Here is a 16,342-nt window from a genome sequence, read left to right as displayed (position 1 = left end):
TAAAAACATATCTAAAAGAAAACTTAGGGAAACTGAAATGCTCTAGCAGGCTATACACATTTAGGACTTAGAAATGCCCTTCGTGTCCAACTCTTTGCGACCCCATGGACACCAGGCTCCTCTGTCCATGGGATTTTCTAGGCAAGACTACTGGAGTGGGTTGCCATTTCCTTCTCCAGGGAACTTCCCGACCAAGGGATTGAACTAAGGTCTCTCACATCGTAGACAGACGCTTTCCGTCTGAGCCACCAGGGAAGTCTTCCAGGACTAACGCTGGTAATTAAAGAGGCAGGCCTATCCAGGGAACCTCCTGAGGCAGGAGGACCTCCCCTTACCTGCCAAGGTAAAGCAATTGGAGATTCACTCCCTATGGACTGAAACTCCAAGATGAGATTAGTAGGACAATTAAGGCAGGAGTCTGGGGCCCTGGCCAGAGCACATTCCTCTCATTCCTGAAGTCAAGAGATCTCCCTGACAACACATGCACATAAAAGGCTCTTTGGAGGCCAGAGGGGAGTTATGTCAAGGGATGTTCCCTACCCATATGCCTTTTTGGTAATATCCACTTTGGTTAACGATGCATGTATACACATGGGAAGGTTCTGAGATATATCAAATATGGACTGTGAACAAGGCAAATCAAAGTGATTGGCCAAAGGAAACCCAGAAGAAATGCTCTATCAAAGTGATTCAAACTGCCATGAGGGCGTGACCAGGCACTCTCCTTCGGAGTCTGCCCTTGTGTGTATCCACACGTACTATACTCTTTTTCCTCATAATAAATACTTGACTTGTTTCACTACTTTCCATCTTTGTGGGAATTCATTTCTGCAAAGCCAAAGGGCCAAGGCCCTTGTCACTGACCGCTGGTCTAGTGCCTAGAATCTGATGCTTTCACTGCAACTACGCAGCCTCAATCTGCAGCTGGAAACCCAAGTCCTGCTCCAAGCTTTTGCAGGCCATGGCTGCTCAAGATCACTCCCAGTCTCCTTTGCATATTAGATTTTCATTCTAGAAGCAGATTCAAGGCCAAGTTTCCATTGCACTTGCATGTTTAGCTCTGACCCATTTTAAATGACCACACAACCACTTTTTCTGTGTGTCATCAAAAACTTATTTCCAAAAGTATTATTTGGGAAAAAAAATATAGAACTCTTTATTCATAGTTCACTTAGTAAATTAACAGACTCAAATTAAAAGTCTATATATTTATAATGATTCCTAAGTTCCTTTTAGCAAAAAAAAAAAAAAATAAGGTACAACTATAAAATAATATAATAGATTATTTATAAAACTCTGTTTCAATAGTAAAACTGCCATCCTATGTGTCACTCCAGAACTATCCTTGTACTATTCATAGAGTAATTCCTACTTACTCTTTCATTTCTAGCACAAGCTGGAATCAAGATTGCTGGGAGAACTATCAATAACCCCAGATGTGCAGATGACAACACCCTATGGCAGAAAGCAAAGAAGAACTAAAGAGTCTCTTGATAAAAGTGAAAGAGGAGAGTGAAAAGGCTGGCTTATAACTCAACATTCAGAAAACTAAGATCATGGCATCTGGTCCCATCACTTCATGGGAAATAGATGGGGAAACAGTGAGTGACTTTATCTTTTGAGGCTCCAAAATCACTGCAGATGGTGACAACAGTCATGAAACTAAAAGACACTTGCTCCTTGGAAGAAAAGTTATGACCAACCTGGATGGCATATACAGATACATTAAAAAAGCAGATACATTACTTTGCCAACAAAGGTCCGTCTACTCAAAGCTATGGTTTTTCCAGTTATCATGTATGGATGTGGGACTTCATAAAGAAAGCTGAGCACCAAAAAATTGACACTTTTGAACTGTGGTGTTAGAGAAAACTCTTGAGAGTCCCTTGGACTGCAAGGAGATGCAACCAGTCCATCCTAAAGGAAATCAGTCCTGAATATTCATTGGAAGGACTGATGCTGAATCTGAAACTCCAATACTTTGGCCACCTGATGCAAAGAGCTGACTCATTGGAAAAGACCCTGATGATGGGAAAGATTGAAGGTGGGAGAAGAAGGGGTGGTTGGATAGTATCACTTAATGGACATGAGTTTGAGTAAACTCCAGGAGTTGGTGATGGACAGGTGCTGCCGTCCACGGGGTCGAAAAGAGTCGGACACAACTGAGTGACTGAACTGAACTGACTTTTTCATTTCTTACTCTGTTGGGGGAATGTGTAATTTCCTTGGTTCTGTCTTGCCACAGCAAAAATTTGAAGTGACAGACGGACCCAGTGTTACAGCTCAGTTTTATTGGCAAGCAAAGGAAAATACATCCTTGAGGTGTGAGGGTAGGTAATCCAAAAGATGAGAAGAGAATAGAAACCCCCAGCTCAATTTTGGCTCCTCTTTTTATATGTGTTTTTCTCCCCGCTCTGAGCCTGCCCTATGTAAACTGGGCTAGCCAGGAGAGCAGTTTCTTTTACCTGAGGTCCTCACTCCTTGGTCCTAAGACCTTCCTTTGATCTATTTTCACAGGGTTTTCCCTTCTTTGTCTTTTAGCCACCGCCATTTTGGACTCCTTTTTCCTATTCTACCTACATAAAAATTCCATCCCTATTACAATCAGATTTACTCCTTAAACTGATATCTCACAAACCTTCTGAGGTCACAGAGATCTCAGTGTATTTATGTAAAGCACACGATGAGGAAATTCCTATTTCTACCTTTCCATTTATTCATTCACTTATCAAATATATAAAAACCCTAATTTTATATCAGGCAATGTAATAGGTGCTAGAAAAAAGTTTATGTCTTGATTTTCCTTTTTCACCAAGTTCTTGCCATGAATCTCATTTAATCTCAGATGCCCTCACGGAATGTATGATAATAACTTGATTTGGCAGATGAGGTACAGGTTTGTCCAGGAAAGTTACTTTTTTCATAGCCGCAGAATGTGAACTCTTACCTATTATCTTATAAAGCAGAACTTTGTTCTTAAACCTCAGATTCTTTCTACTTCACACACTCAGTTTCTTAACTTAGAATTATAGCATTTGTGTCAACTTTTGCATAAACTTTTTTTTTACTGTAACATCTAGCAGTACACAAGAAAGTGTCTGAGAAGCCCAAGCAGCATGTGTTACTAGCAGTCTAAAGCAGCCCATTTTTCTTGGGGCTGTGTAGCAAAAGTTAAGTCCATAGCACAGGGAGCTCAGCTGAGTGCTCTGTGATGACCTAGATGGGTGGGAAGAGGTGAGATGGGGGGAGGTTCAAGAGGGAAGGGATATATGTTTACATAGAGCTGATTCACTTTGTTGTACAGCAAAATATAATATGAAATTGTAAAGCAATTATACTACAATAAAAATTATATATAGAATCCAAAAAGAAATGATAGAAATAAGCTTACTTACAAAACAGAAAGAGACTCACAAACTCAGAAAATGAACTTAGGGTGGCTGAGGGGAAGGGATAGTTAGGGACTTTGAGAAGATCATGTAAACATTCAAAGGTTCAATCAATTCAGTTGCTCAGTTGTGTTCAACTTCTTTGCAACCCCATCAACTGCAGCACACTATGCTTCCCTGTCCATCACCAACTCCTGGACCTTTCTCAAACTCATGTCCATCCATTCAGTGATGCCATCCAACCGTCTCATCCTCTGTCATCCTTCTCTCTTCCTGCCTTCCATCTTTTCCAGCATCAGTGTCTTTTCTAATGAGTCAGTTTTTCATATCAGGTGGCCAAAATATTGGAGTTTCAGTTTCAGCCTCAGTCCTTCCAATGAATATTCAGGAGTAATTTCCTTTAGGATTGACTAGTTTCATCTCCTTGCAGTCCAAGGGACTGTCAAGAGTCTTCTCCAACACCACAGTTCAAAAGCATCAGTTTTTCAGTGCTCAGCTTTCTTTATGATCCCAGTCTCACATCCATACATGACTACTGGAAAAACCATAGCTTTGACTAGATGGACCTTTGTTGGCAAAGTAATGTCTCTGCTCTTTAATATGTCATCCAGGTTGGTCATAACTTTTCTTTGAAGGAGCAAGTGTCTTTTAATTTCATGGCTGCAGTAACCATCTGCAGTGATTTTGGAGCCCAAGTAAAGTCTGTCAGTTTCCACTGATTCCCCATATATTTGCCATGAACTGATGGGACTGGATGCCATGATATTCGTTTCCTGAATGCTGAGTTTTAAGCCAGCTTTTTCACTCTCCTCTTTTACTTTCAAGAGGCTCTTTAGTTCCTCTTGCTTTCTGCCATAATGGAGATGTCATCTGCATATCTGAGGTTATTGATATTTCTCCTGACAATCTTCATTCCAGCTTGTGCTTCATCCAGCCCGGCATTTCACATCATGCTCTCCGTATATAAGTTAAATAAGCAGGGTGACCATATATAGCTTTGACTTTCTCCTTTCCCAACTTGGAACCAATCCACTGTTCTTTCTCTGGTTCTAAATGTTGCTATATTTAAAATTAATAATCAACACTGCTATATTTGAAATGAATAATAAATAAGGATCTACTGCACAGCACATGGAACTCTGCTTAATGTTTTGTGCCAGTCTCGATGGGAGAGGGGTTTGGGGGAGAATGGACACACGTGTACATATGTACAGTTCCTTAGCTGTTCACCTGAAACTACCACAACATTGTTAATGTGCTAGACTCCAATACAAAATAAAAAGTTTAAAGTTTAGAACAACAAAAAGAACAATGAAAATAAGAAAAAAGAACTAAGGAAATGTTAAAAAAAAAGAGAGAGAGAGATGTTTTCTCTCCATTCTATATGAAACATATAGGAATACTTTTCACATAAACAGCATCTACTCTTTGGAGTAGATCAACATTTTTTCTAGTGAATCCTGCTCAAGCCTGTGACTCTCTCCAGTCCCCCCTTGAGTGTTATGTATTAAACAATGCAGAGTAGAGAAAACCAATACAAGTTGCCTAGCCTATTTTGAAAATACTTTTAAAATATGATGTAATTTTTGGAGGGATCATTTGTATACCTTTAAAAAAATATGATACTAGCTTTATTCATCAAGTTCTCTTCCTTTTGCCTCCACAGAAAAGCTGAGCACAGAAAGACCTATTTACACCCAAACCCAGAGATGCTGTGCGCATTATCTTGGCTCAGTCAGCTGTACAAGGAGGGAAATGTACTTTCTCCAACTAAAGATGACCTTCCCCAGGGGGTGTAAATCACCATTTATATGGATGATATCATGGTGTGCAAACACAGTCAATCTTTAACTAAATTTGCTTACTCTTTAAGACATTACCTATGCATAATACCTGTTCTCTCAGTAATTCTAAACAATAAATATTTAGGCTTCCTTTGTGGCTCAGATGGTAAAGAGTCTGCCTGCAAAGCAAGAGACGGATTCAATCCCTGGGTCAGGAAGATTGCCTGGAGGAGGGTGTGGTAGTCCACTCCTGTACTCTTGCCTAGAGAATCCCATGGACAAAGAAGTCTGGTGGGCTACAGTCCATGGGGTCACATAGAGTCAGACACAACTGAGCAACTAACACACAACTCCCAGTAATTCTAAACTCCAATAAATATTTATTGAATGCCTACTGCGTATGCAGAAATCTGCTAGACTCAATAAGAACAAAGGAGGCAATAAAACCATGAGAAGACATAGAAATGATTAAATGAGAGTAATAAAAATGCTTTTTTAAAAAAAAAATTTGTAAATGAGAAAGGTCTAGAAACTTAAGTTAATTTTGTGAAAGTTTTATTTTCTTAAGCCTGAAAGGAAATATAATTTAAACCATATTAATATATACCTTGTTCAAGGAAAAAAGTTTCAAGTCTTGAATCAAAGACATGTTTATTACACTTGCGAACTACCTGGTATCTGCATTGTTTCAATTACTGCCTTGAAGAAAAACTCATCTGGTTTATGCTACAATATTTTATAGAATCTAATCTCTTGCCTACAGAGAGAAATGGTCTTTAAATACAAAAAGGTAGTCTTCAGAAGCATTCAATAAGACAAAGCAAATGCAAACTTGGTCTAATAGCTAAAGACTTTTTGACTTTTTAAGATGTTCAATTGAACATTTAAAAGGTTTAGTCTCATATCAGTTCTAGAAAGCCCCCCTGGGGCAGGCTTAAGTAACTATGCCATTAGGCACTCAGCTGCAAATTGCCTATTAAGTCTGACTGAAACTGTAAAATTGCTTTTCACAATGCAAATTAATGTAAATAAGAACAATTGGTTACACATATCACAGGCTATCAAATTGTCGACAGATGATGCATACTCCCCTCCCCCACTCAGAAACAGCATTACTTTACAGTTATATTTAGTAGGTTTTAACAGGCTTGGGTATCCTATGATAAATTCCACAAATCATTGTAAGCAGTACATGTGTCCTATGTATCTTATCTATTATTTGAAATTTAAACCTGTTTTTACCTCTTTCTGAGGGTATTTATTGGAGAAGGAAATGACAACCCACTCCAGTATTCTTGCCTGGAAAATCTCATGGATGGAGCCTGGTAGGCTAGAGTCAATGGGGTGGCAAAGAGTCGGACGCGACTGAGTGACTTCACTTTATATTCAGATTCAGTGGATATACTACAACACAATCCATTTAGCCTCAGCTCTTCGGTTACAGTAGCATCATTCAGTTACTTAACATTATTAAAAACATTTACCTATTTTTTAACAAGTGTATTATAAGAAAGAAAAAAGTATAAGATTATAAGAATGGCATTAAGTCTCTGAATAGTAACATATAGAGAAACCTTATTTCTATTATATTTATGATTATTGTTTTAGAAATTTACAAGTTATTTAACCTTTTAAACCCTTAGTTTCCATATCTGTCAAATGAAAGTAATAGTATGCAACTAATAGAAAAGAGATTTCATACCGTAATCTGTAATTACAAGGTGGAATGAGTGAGACTTGTAAGATGTCACCAGAAAAAGTATATTCTTAACCCCACTTCCATTCAAGTACAATCTGTGGCATCCTAGGAGTTTTGGCCATCTCCTAATGTAAATCTGAAAAAAAATAGCCTTGCATCTCAATGTAAAAATACTTGCCACTATTGTCTTGTCCTTAAACTTTTAAGGTCTCAGACAAAAGATAAAATAAAAATAATTTTAATTTTAATATCCTATTTTATCCTATTACAATATCTATGAACCTATCAATTAATCAACAGCTATTTTAAGATTCTCCTATCATTATCACTGTACTAAGATAAATATGAGACCAGCCTCAACTTCATTTTGAAAAGAGAAAGTATAAAAACAATTAAGAGAAAGCGGGACGTTTGGCTTGCGAGTGGGAACTTCTCTGTCACGCACAGAAAAAGAACGATTTAAAAATGGGTGATGTTGAGAAGGGCAAGAAGATTTTTGTTCAGAAGTGTGCCCAGTGCCATATTGTGGAAAAGCGAGGGAAGCACAAGACTGGGCCAAACCTCCATGGTCTGTTTGGACGAAAGACAGGTCAGGCTCCTGGATTCTCTTACACAGATGCCAACAAAAACAAAGGTATCACCTGAGGAGAGGAGATGCTGATGGAGTACTTGGAGAATCCCAAGAAGTACATCCCTGGAACCAAGATGATCTTTGCTGGCATTAAGAAGAAGGGAGAGAGGGAGGACTTGATAGCTTATCTTAAAAAAGCTACCAATGAGTAATAGTTGGCCACTGCCTTATTTATTATGAAACAGAAGTGTCTCATGATTTTTTATGTGTAACATATTTAAATTGATCTCATCCACTAGAATTCAGATCATGAACGGCTGATGGAATAATTCTGTTGGACAGTCCTGATTTAAATAAGATTGGTCTGTGGCTAAACAAAAATAAAAAAAAATAAAAACAATTAACACAGAAGTATAAGTGTATGACCTCAATCTATAATGAGTAATATTTCTCCAATTTTAGTAAAGAATGTAATACTTCTCTACCAGAGAGTATAAATATCCATGTGAAAATAATCTATTAAACTTTATTTCTGACTTCATTATACTACTATATTGTAGAAATGATCAAGATCCTATTTTTAGGAAAAAGATCATAAAAAGAATTAAATTTTATATAATTCTAAGACAAATGTATAATTCTAAGACAAATGTATAATTCAGGTGAGAAAAAGGTTACATACTTGCTGTTTTATTTTCATTAATTTATTGTCATCCAAGCTCAAGTGGCAACTTTTCACCTGATATAATCACATAAAGTGGTAAAGTCATTAACAAGAAGATGTCATACTTCATTTCAAAGAATATCACATAGGCAATTTTCTTTAATTTCTATACATTTGTAAATAACTATACATGAAGCACAGTTTGTATTTTAATATTTATCTTTTAGGTATCTTTTGTTATTAATCTTTAAGAGTAATACCAACTGGTAGGTAATTTATTTTGGAGTGAAAATAACCACCCAAGCCCAAGTAATAATGTAGACTTCAATTCCATGGAGGCAATATTCAACAGACTAGAAGAGTGATGTTCATACATTAAAAAATAAAGTAAACAGAATGTAGGAAATGATCCTGGGTCTCCTATATTGCAAGCAGATTCTTTACCATCTGAGCCAGCAAGGAAAATCCTCCAATAAATTTGTTCCTGCATTTAAATTCAACTTACTTTTTAAAACCATCAGTAATACTAAATGCTGGGGCTTCCCAGGTGGCTCATTGGTAAAGAATGTGCCTGCCAATACAGGAAAAGTCAGATACGGGTTTGATTCCTGGGTGGGGAAGATCACCTTGAGTAGGAAATGGAAGCCAGCTTCAGTATTCTTGCCTGGAAAATTCCATGGGCAGAGGAACCTGGAGGGCTGCAGTCCATGAGGCTGCAGAGTCAGACACAACTGAGCAACTAAGCAGCAGAGAGTCAGACACAACTGTGACTAAGCACGTGTGCACACACACACATGTGCACACACACACAGTAGTAAATGCTATGGATACACATCAGTAGGACCTATTAACCTGCTACTCTAACCCATTAAGAGGGCAGGCTGGAAGTTCAAGTCCCTAGGAGCAAGAGTAAGGCAATGAAATATAAGTGTCCACTCCTCTACCCACTGAATATGACATTACTGAAGAGTAGTCTATGTTGTCTACCAGAATTCTCCAGCAGAATTGAGCAGATTTTGTCCACAGTATTGACCTACTTGATAACACAATGAAATTTCTTCCCTTTTCAATCTTAGTTCCATAACCCCCTACCTGTATTTCCTGGATGACTTCACAGATAAAATACATATACTCAAATTTTTAAGAACCCATATTTTGATAGCACCATTATATTTTGCATACTTTTACTTATGCTACTTATGCAGTAAAGTAGAGCACAATTAAATATTCACAATTTATTTTCTTCTTTAATTCACCATTATACATCAGTTTGTATAAGATATAAGCTCTCATCATGAATATGAGAGTGATATGTTTGTCACTGGAGGAAGTCCAGAAAGTATTCTTGTTTTTTTAACTGAAGTTATCAAAGACACCACATTTTCTATAGTAAAAGAGAATAAAAAATGGATAGATGTATACCTATATAATATCTGTCCTTACATCTATTTTTCAGATGATTCTGGTATACTGAATTTCACTGAAAAGAAAAACACACATAAAATTTGGGGTTGATGTTCTCTACTAACCTGAAGAAAAGACATGAGAGCATGAGAATAAGCTGAAGGTAAAAATGAATCTACTGTCAGAATAGAGGAAAAACTGTATTTAGTTAAGCATCATTCTATCTTCCCACTGTTTGGTGAAGATGGTTTTCTTTGAGGACTAGAGATCAGAGATCCTTGTTAAGAATCTATAGTAGGGCCAGTCCTTAATAACATCTTGAAACAGCAATCTTTAACTTTTTTTCCTTTTATTAACTGTGACCCTTCTAATCAAGAATCCATTTATATTACTTAGGGGAGAATTAGCATTGTTATAGAAGAAATGCAAAAAAAAAAAAAAAGATTAGATTCAGAATCAACCTAAATTTTCCACTCAAATTTTCCAAATTTTCACCTTTATACCACTATTATTGGAGAAGGAAATGGTAACCCACTCCAGTATTCTTGCCTGGAGAATTCCATGGATAGAGGAGCCTGGAAGGCTACCGTCCATGGGGTCACAAAGAGTCAGACGTGACTAGGTAACTAACACCACGATTATATGTAATCAAAGTTTTATTCTGCCTCTTGTCTAGAAGTGCAGCCATCAGCATCTTTCCGGTGTTGTCTATGAATCAGCCAGGAGAGACGACATTGACAATATCTGAGATGCCCAAACTAACAAATTTAGCCCCATGCAAATACTGCCCAGCACATTAGTGTTAGTTGCTCAGTCCTGTCCGACTCTGCAAGCCCATGGGCTGTAATCTACCAGACTCCTCTGTCCATGGAATTATCCAGGCAAGAATATTGGAGTGGACTGCCTGACCCAGGGTTGAACCTGGGTCTTCTGCATTGCAGGCAGATTCTTTACCAACTGAGCCACTGGGGAAGCAAAATATCCCTAAGTATCCCAAAATGGAGGGTGGGAAAAATGGGAACTGACAAGAAGAGACAGTAAAAGCTGCTGAGATCTTGAGTGAGACCTGCAGTGGGGTTCTACTTGCCACCATTCTTACCCCTCTAACTATATCCCTGTTTACAATAGTGATTTTCAAGAGATCAAAATATTCCATGTGTTGAATTGGATTTACCTTTTAGACCCCATTGTAGAGATAGAGCTGTATTTTGAATCTTCACTCAAAAACATTTCCCAATGACAAATAACCCATCTGAATATATTTTCCTTTTTTAAGTTGAATGTTTTGTGTCATGTGTCATACTGGCAGTGCTTTTAAATGTTTCTGATGGTTTTTAAGGTAATTCTCATTACACATAATCTAATTTTTCTTCACCCTGACATTTCAATATTAAAGATACAGTCTACAAGTTACAGTGTTGTTTTCTGGGAACAGTTTATTTCAATTCTACAGAGTTTCTACTAGTCTCCTTTTATTAAAAGAGGTTTATTCTCCCCTGATAAATTTGACTTTATAAGAACAAGATGTTTACTAACAAAATAAAAGAATTTAAAACAATGTCTTTCACATGTAATCTTTAAAACAATACAGAGACCAGAATTTAATCCAAAGAGCAAAACCTTATCATTGATTTCAGCAAATCAGAAGTCAGTATCTAAGTCTGTGTTAATTTGCCATTAGATTAGCATAAGGATTATTTTAAAACTAGTAAGTAAATTCTATAAATTATTTGTATCCATTTTTAATGTAAGAATTTTAAATGACCCTATATATTTAAATATCTCTTTTTTGGGAAGTTTGCCACAGCTTTTCCTGGAAATTAACTAAATGCCATTCTTACCCATTATTAACTAAATGTCAGTCCAAAGGACTTAACATGCAGTGGTATCTTATTTTTTAAGATTTGATCTATTTCTCTTTGTCACTGTAATCATCATGTGACTCCTTGGGTTTAGATAATTGCTATTACTTGTGGACATATTTTGCTCTATGTATGTTATTGTTGTTCAGTCACAAAGTCATGTCCAACTCTTTGCAACACCATGGACTGCTGCACACCATGCCTCCCTGTCCCCCACTATCTCCCAGAGTTTGCCCAAGTTCATGTCCACTGAGTCAGTGATATTATTCACCTATCTTATCCTCTGCTGCCCTATGTATTTAAATATTCCTTAAATTCTTTTCTTACATAATTCTTACATAGTTTTTCATAGAAAATATGATAGTACAAAGATATAAAAGATATAAATCATTGATAATGCTAACATCCAGCAAAAGCCCATTGTCAATACCATATAAATGTATTCCATATATGGTGTATGTATAAATGTGTAATTTGTATATATGTATGTAGATATATCTTAATAAATATACATTAATACATATATATGTGTACATGGCAAAGTGAGATTAAACTCTACATGCTCTTAATTTTTTGCCTCTTAAAAATTTCGTTTCTACAAACTTCAGTGTGAAAATTAGTCATACATTGATGCTTCTATAATAATATTCGGCACTTACAATGAAATCCTTAAAATATTTCCAAAAATACAAAGATATTAGATGTTTTCAGATATTTACCTTTATTTTCAAGGAAAGGTTATTGAGAAAGTCTGTATTTCAATGCACTGGCTTGTCTTATTTGGTAGAGATTTTACTAACTTTCTCATTTCCTCTCCCTCCCTTGTCTTTGGAAAAACATCTCCAGAAAAAAACCTCTAAATTATTAATCTTTATCAAATTTTCTTTTTTCTTTTTTTTTTTTTTTTTTTTTTTTTTTTTTCTTCAATATCTAATGCATACCACTCAACCTAGCTTTTCTATTTTTTCTCCTTCCCACCTTATTCATTGTCACTAAGATCTAAATCCAATCTACATAAATCCCATTGGGACTCTATATAGCCTTCTGGCTGGCCATTTTCTCAGGATTTTTAGAAGCCTTGTGAGCTGAAGCTTGATGAATTTGATGACCTTACCATGGTACCAGACCTTATATGGACTGGAGTTCTCTCTGGACTAGTTGCTATCTAAGACACATATATTTGCTGCCTGCAAGATATTCTATGTATCTAGAAACATACAGACTAAAAGAGGAGTGGAAAAAGATGAACAAAAGTGATAAACCTTTAATAAAGCTTATTATGAAAAAAGGGATAGGGCCCAAATCAATAAACTCAGAAATTAAAAAGAAGTTACAATGGACATCACAGAAATACAAACATTCATAAGAGACTACTATAAGTAACCAAGTGCTATTAAAATGGACAACCTAGAAGAAATGGACAAATTCTTAAAAAGGCAAAATCTGCCGAGACTGAACCAAGAAGAAATAGAAAATATGAACAGATCAACTACTTGAACTAAAATTGAATCTGTAGTTAAAAACTAACAACAAGCAAATGTCTAGGACTAGATGGCTTCACAAATTCTACCATACATTTAGAGGAGAGTTAATACTTATCCTTCTGAAACTGTTCCAAAACATTGCAGAGGAAGCAACACTGCTGAACTCATTTTATGAGGCCACCATCACACTGATACCAAAACAAGATAAAGATATTACAAAAAAGAAAATTGCAGGCCAGTATCACTGATGAACATAGATTCAAAAATCCCCAACAAAATATTAGCAAACTTAATCCAACAATATATTAATGATCATACACCATGATCAAGTGGGATTTATCTTAGGGATGCAGGATTTTTCAATATCAGCAAATCAATCTATAGAAAGTGACATTAACAACTTAAAGAATAAAAAGCATATGATCATATCAATAGATGCAGAAAAATCTTCTGATAAAATTGAACAATCTTGAGAAAGAAGAACAGAGCTGGAAGAGTGAGACTCCCTGGTTTCAAACTATACTACAGAGCTATACTAATCAAGATAGCCTGATTCTGACACAAAAGTAGAAAGACAGATCAATGGAACAGGATAGAAAGCTCAGAAATAAACCCGCACACTTATGGCCAATTAGTCTATGACAAAGGAGACAAGAATATACTAATACAATGGAGTAAAAGATAGTCTCTTCAATGAGCAGTGCTGGGGAAACTGGACAGCTACATGTAAAAGAATGAAATTAGAACATTCTTTGACACCATATACAAAAATAAACTCAAAATAGATTAAAGAACTAAATATAAGAACTGACACTTTAAAACTCCTAGAAGAAAACACAGGCAGAACCTCCTTTGACATAAATCAGAAAAATATATTTTGCACCCATCTCCTAGAATAATGGAAATCAAAACAAAAATAACAAGTGGGATCTAATCAAATTTAAAAGCTTTCACACAACAAAGAAAATCATAAGCAAAACAAAAAGACAACCTATGAACTGAGAGAAAATATTTGCAAATGATGCCACCAACAAGGGATTAATTTCCAAATGATACAAACACCATATAGAGCTTAATAACGAGAAAACAAACAACCCAATCAAACAATGGGCAGAAGACCCAAGCAGACATTTCTTCAAAGAAGATATACAGATGGCCAGCAGGCACAAGAAAATATGCTCAATTATCAGAGATGTGAATCAAAACTACAATGAGGTACCACATCACACCTGTCAGAATGGCCATCATTAAAAGTCTTGTTATTGTGCAGTCACTCAGTCATATCCAACTCTTTGTGACCCCATGGACTGCAGCACCTCAGGCTTCCCTGTCCTTGATTATTTCCAGGAGTTTGCTCAAACTCATGTCCATTGAGTTGGTGATGCCATCCAACCATCTCATCTTCTGTCATCTCCTCTTCCTGCCTTCAGTCTTTCCCAGCATCAGGGTCTTTTCCAATGAGTGAGCTCTTTGCATCAAGTGGCCAAAGTATTGGAGCTTTAGTTTCAGTCCTTCCAGTGAATATTCAGTGTTGATTTCCTTTAAAACTGACTGGTTTGATCTCCTTGCAGTCCAAGAGACTCTCAAGAGTTTTCCAAGCACCACAGTTCAAAGGCCTCAGTTTTTCTATGTTCAGCGTTTTTTATTGTTCAGCTCTCACATCTCATATCTGGGCTTCCCTTGTGGCTGAGCTGGTAGAGTATCCACCTGCAATGCAGGAACCTGGGTTCAATCCTTGGGTTGGGAATATCCCCTGTAGAAGGGAATGGCTACCCACTCCAGTATTCTAGTCCGTGGGGTCGCAAAGAGTCAGGCACAACATACATGACTACTGGAAAAAAACATAACTTCGACTATATGGACTTTGTCAGCAAAGTTATGTCTCTGCTTTTTAACATACTGTCTAGGTTTGTCATAGCTTTTCTTCCAAGGAGTAAGCATCTTTTAATTTCATGGTTGCAATCACCATCCACAGTGATTTTGGAGCCCAAGAAAATAAATTCTGTCACTGTTTCCATTGTTTCCACATCTATTTGCCATGAACTGATGGAACCAGATGCCAGGATCTTAGTTTTTTGAATGTTGAGTTTTAAGTGAGTTTTTTCACTCTCCTCTTTCACTTTCATCAAGAGACTCTTTAGTTCCTCTCTGCTTTCTGCCATAAGGTTGGTGTCATCTGCATATCTGAGGTTATTGATATTTTTCCTGGCAATCCTGATTCCAGCTTGTGCTTCATCCAGCCTGGCATTTCGCATGATGTACTCTGCATATAAGTTAAATAGCAGGGTGACAATACACAGCCTTGATGTACTCCTTTCTCAATTTGGAACCCATCCGTTGTTCCATGTCTGGATCTAACTGTTGCTTCTTGACTTGCATACAGGTTTCTCAAGGGACAGGTAAGGTGGTCAGGTATTCCCATCTCTTTAAGTATTTTCCACAGTTTGTTTTGATCTGCACAGTCAAAGACTTTAGCATAGTCAATGAAGCAAAAATAGATCTTTTATTGGAATTCTCTTGCTTTTTCTATGATCCAACAGATGTTATCAATTTGATCTCTGGTTTCTCTGCCTTTTCTAGAAGGTCTACAAATAATAACTGCTGAGAAGGTGTAAAGAAAAAGGAATGTTACTGTGATGTTGGTGGCAATGTAAATTGATGTGGCCACCATGGAGTATAGTATGGAGGTCCCTTTAAAAACTAAAAATAATGCTTCCCTATGATCTTCCAATCTAAATGCTGGGCACATATCTGGAAAAAACTCTAATTTTATATTATGCATATACCCCAATATTCATAGTAGCACTATTTACAAAACCCAAGACATGGAAGCAGTCTATATGTCCAATGACAGATGAATGGATAAAGAATATGTGGTATATGCACACAATGGAGTATTACTCAATCAGAAAAAATAATGAAATAATGACATTTGCAGCAACATGGATGGACCTAGACATAATCATAGTAAGTGCAGTCAGGCAAAGACAAATATCATATGATTTCACTTTCATGGGGAATCTAAAAAAAAAAATGCAACAAGTTAACTTATTTACAAAACAGAAACAGACTTACAGATATGGAAAACAAACATGTTTACCAAAGGAGATAGTGGCAGGGATGGGGGCAGGGAGATAAATTAGGAGTTTGTGATTAACATCTAGACCCTGGTATATATAAAACAGGAAAACAAGGACCTACTGCATAGCACAGGGAATGATACCCAATAACTTGTAATAACCTATAATGAAAACATTTTTGAAAATTTTATGTATATATCTATATAAATATATGGATAACTGAATCACTTTGCTGTATATATGAAACTAACACAATGTTATAAATTATCTATACTTCAATCAGAAAATGAAAAAGTGTGATGAAATACTCAGATCATGGATGTCCTTATATTGAAAAATAGCAAAGGTTGTAGACAGGCTCAACAAAAGCATTGACATTCTAGCTTGAGAATTTGAAGAAACTCA

At 36.5% G+C, this 16,342-nt stretch overlaps 1 pseudogene; it reads left to right on the top strand.

The window, feature by feature from the left end:
* The first annotated feature begins 7,290 nt into the window (after positions 1-7,290).
* Positions 7,291-7,824, top strand: LOC120861101 (annotated as a pseudogene).
* Positions 7,825-16,342: the final 8,518 nt, after the last annotated feature.

Source organism: Oryx dammah, unplaced genomic scaffold (assembly GCF_014754425.2).
Source record: "Oryx dammah isolate SB20612 unplaced genomic scaffold, SCBI_Odam_1.1 HiC_scaffold_11227, whole genome shotgun sequence".
In the NCBI taxonomy this organism is placed as follows: Eukaryota; Metazoa; Chordata; class Mammalia; order Artiodactyla; family Bovidae; genus Oryx; species Oryx dammah.
Note: the sequence above shows the minus strand (reverse complement) of the source record. Positions and strands in the feature narration are given on the sequence as shown.